General features: G+C 43.5%; 1 pseudogene; it reads left to right on the top strand.

Moving 5' to 3' along the window:
- The first annotated feature begins 543 nt into the window (after positions 1-543).
- On the top strand, positions 544-1,042 carry LOC108284086 (annotated as a pseudogene).
- Positions 1,043-3,025: the final 1,983 nt, after the last annotated feature.

Genomic DNA, 3,025 nt, shown 5'->3' with positions numbered 1-3,025 from the left:
CATAAAGATAGGCTTTGTTCTAGCTTCCCAAACAGAACTTTTCTTAAAGGGCTGCAATGGGGAAGGAGAGTAATAGCAATGTAAAAGCTCGTAGAATTCGTCTAGGGGCACAGCAATGCTAAACAAACTATGGTTTGTGTTTGTTTGTTTGGTTTTTTGCTTGACCTGTGTAGCCAAGATTGATTACCTGATGGTCTAATGTTTCCTTACTGAAAAAAGCTAAATTTAGAGAAAAACATCCCTTCTCTTTTGCTTTCATTTTCACAAATCAAGGTTTTGTATTTTGATTTTTTTTTTTTTGTCTTTCTAAAGTAGGCCTGATTTCAAAGCAAATGTTTCGAATGAAAAAAGACACATAGAAGAGGTTCTAGAGAGTCTCCTGGTAGACAGAGAATTGTTGAATTAAAAGATAATTGGATTTGGCCAGGCGTGGTGGCTCACACCTGTAATCCCAGCACTTTGGGAGGCTGAGTCAGGTGGATCACTTGAGGTCAGGAGTTGAACACCACCCTAGCCAACATGGCGAAACCCCGTCTCTACAAAAAATACAAAAATTAAGCAGAAGTATCCTTCTTTCTTTTGTGCTGTAGGCCCCAGTGTTTGCTGTCGAAATGGGCAAGTTCATGAAACCCAGGAAGGTGGTGCTTGTCCTGGCTGGATGCTACTGTGGATGCAAAGCCGTTATTGTGAAGAACACTCATGATGGCACTTCAGATCGCCCCTACAGCCATGCTATGGTGGCTGGAATTGACCACTGTCCTCACAAAGTGACAGCTGCCATGGGCAAGAAGAAGGTTGCCAAGAGGTCAAGTATCAAGTCTTTTGTGAAAGTTTGTAACTACAGTCACCTGATGCCCACAAGGTACTCTGTGGAATCCCCTTGACAAAACTGTCATCAATAAGGATGTCCTCAGAGATCCTGCTCTTAAACGCAAGGCTCGACGAGGCCAAGGTCAAGTCTGAAGAGCGATATAAGACAGGCAAGAACAAGTGGTTCTTCCAGAAGCTGCGATCTTAGATGCTTTGTTTTGGTCATTAAAAATTAAAAAAAAAAAAATACAAAAATTAGTCTGGCATGGTGGCACATGCCTGTAATCCCAGCTACTTGGGAGGCTGAAACAGGAAAATCGCTTGAACCGGGAGGTGGAGGTTGCAGTGAGTTGAGATCATGCCATTGCACTCCAGCCTGGCGACAGAGCAAGACTCCGTCTCAAAAAAAAAAAAAAAAAAAAAAGAGGTTTTTTTTAAAAAAAAAAAAAAAAAAAAAAAAAAATTGAGTTTGACTTCTACCACATAGCAGCAACCCATAAGCCATTAGAATTCTTATTTAACCAGGGCTCATCAATTCTCACTAAACCTTATTTACAGATTTGAGAGACCTCAGCCATCACTAATAAAATTGATGATGTGAAAGAAAAGTCTCCAGGAGTAAAAATGGAAGTTCCCAGTTCAAAAATAGTACTAGACCAGATAATATTCCTAAAAAGAGTCCAGTTGATATCTAATTGACTTCCTAATTTCTGTATGTGTTTCTCAAGGTCTTTCTAACATACAATTTCATATTCATTGGGTGAGATGGCATGAGGCCACATGTGAGACCTAATTCCATTAACCTCTCACTGATTAGCCTCATTTTGTTCTTATTATGTTATCTAAATGGGCAATTCAGGGCAGTAGCCACCAAAAACAGTTGATATATATTGTTCATTATTTGTTTTCACAGCCCTCTCACCCAAAGTTTGGAAGTTTGCATTCCTAGTTCCAAAAAGATATGTTCGTGCTGTTTTTCTAATTTTTTGAGACAGGGGCTTGGCTCTGTTGCCCAGGCTGGAGTGCAGTGGGGCTATCTCAGCTCACTGGAACTTCTGCCTCCCAGGTTAAAGCAATTCTCCTTCCTTAGCCTCCCAATTAGCTAGGATTACAGGCAACCGGCAACATGCTCTGCTAATTTTTGTATTTTTAGTAGAGATAGGGTTTTGCCTGTTGGCCAGGCTGGTCTCGAACACCTGACCTCAAGTGATCCACTCACCTTGGCCTCCCAAAGTGCTGGGATTACAGGCGTGAGCCACCATGCCCGGCCTAGTGCTGTTTTTTTCATGAGCATGAAGCAGCCTATGAGTGGATACAGGGTGGGAGGGCATTCAAAGTAACTGGCTCCTGCCTCTCCCTGATATCCATTTATCCTGCCCCTGAGAAATACCATGATGATGTCTTTTTTCGGCCTTGGAGTTTTGGGCCATGACTGGACAAGAGTTTCACAGAACATTACTTTTGGAGTCCATGCTGCCCTGTAATTGTCCAGAATGTGACTCTAGTCAGGGTGTTATTTTCCCAGCACCTGCTGACTTCAAGAGAGGGCCTTCAACATGCCTCAGGCAAAAAAGGGAAAGGGAACAATGTTCGCAAAGTTAAACAGTGTTAATTACTTTACTACCCTATCTCAGTTCTCCTCTTTCAGTCCAAACAACCACCTTGAGAGACTGTGTTATTATCCTCATTTTATAAGTAAGGAAACTCCGGCTGGGATGGGGGGACATGAGGGTGGGGTGGGGAGTGGCTTACGCCTGTAATTCCATCACTTTGGGAGGCCGAGGCAGGTGGATCATGAGGTCAGGAGTTCCAGACCAGCCTGGGCAACATGGTGAGACCCCCCCAATCTCTACTAAAAATACAAAAATTAGCCAGGTGTGGGGGCACACGCCTGTATGTCCCAGATACTTGGTAGGCTGAGGCAGGAGAATGGCTTGAACCTGGGAGGTGGAGGTTGCAGTGAGTCAAGAACTGTGCCACTGCACTTCAGCCTAGGTAACAGAGTGAGACTTCATCTCAAAAAAAAAAAAAAAAAAAAGTGAGGAAACTGAGGCCCAGAGAGAGACAGTGGTTTGTCAAGGTCAATCTAGTAAGAGGCTGGGAGGAATTCCCTTTCATGCTCCTCTGTCTCTGAGCCTAGTTCTTTTTTTGGACCACTCGAGGCTTGGGGTGAGTAGATGGGCAGGGAGGCAGCTGAAAGATGCCATGAGATGCA

The sequence above is a fragment of the Cebus imitator genome, unplaced genomic scaffold (assembly GCF_001604975.1).
Source record: "Cebus imitator isolate Cc_AM_T3 unplaced genomic scaffold, Cebus_imitator-1.0 Scaffold269, whole genome shotgun sequence".
Lineage (NCBI taxonomy): Eukaryota > Metazoa > Chordata > Mammalia > Primates > Cebidae > Cebus > Cebus imitator.
This window is presented reverse-complemented; position numbering and strand designations above follow the sequence as displayed.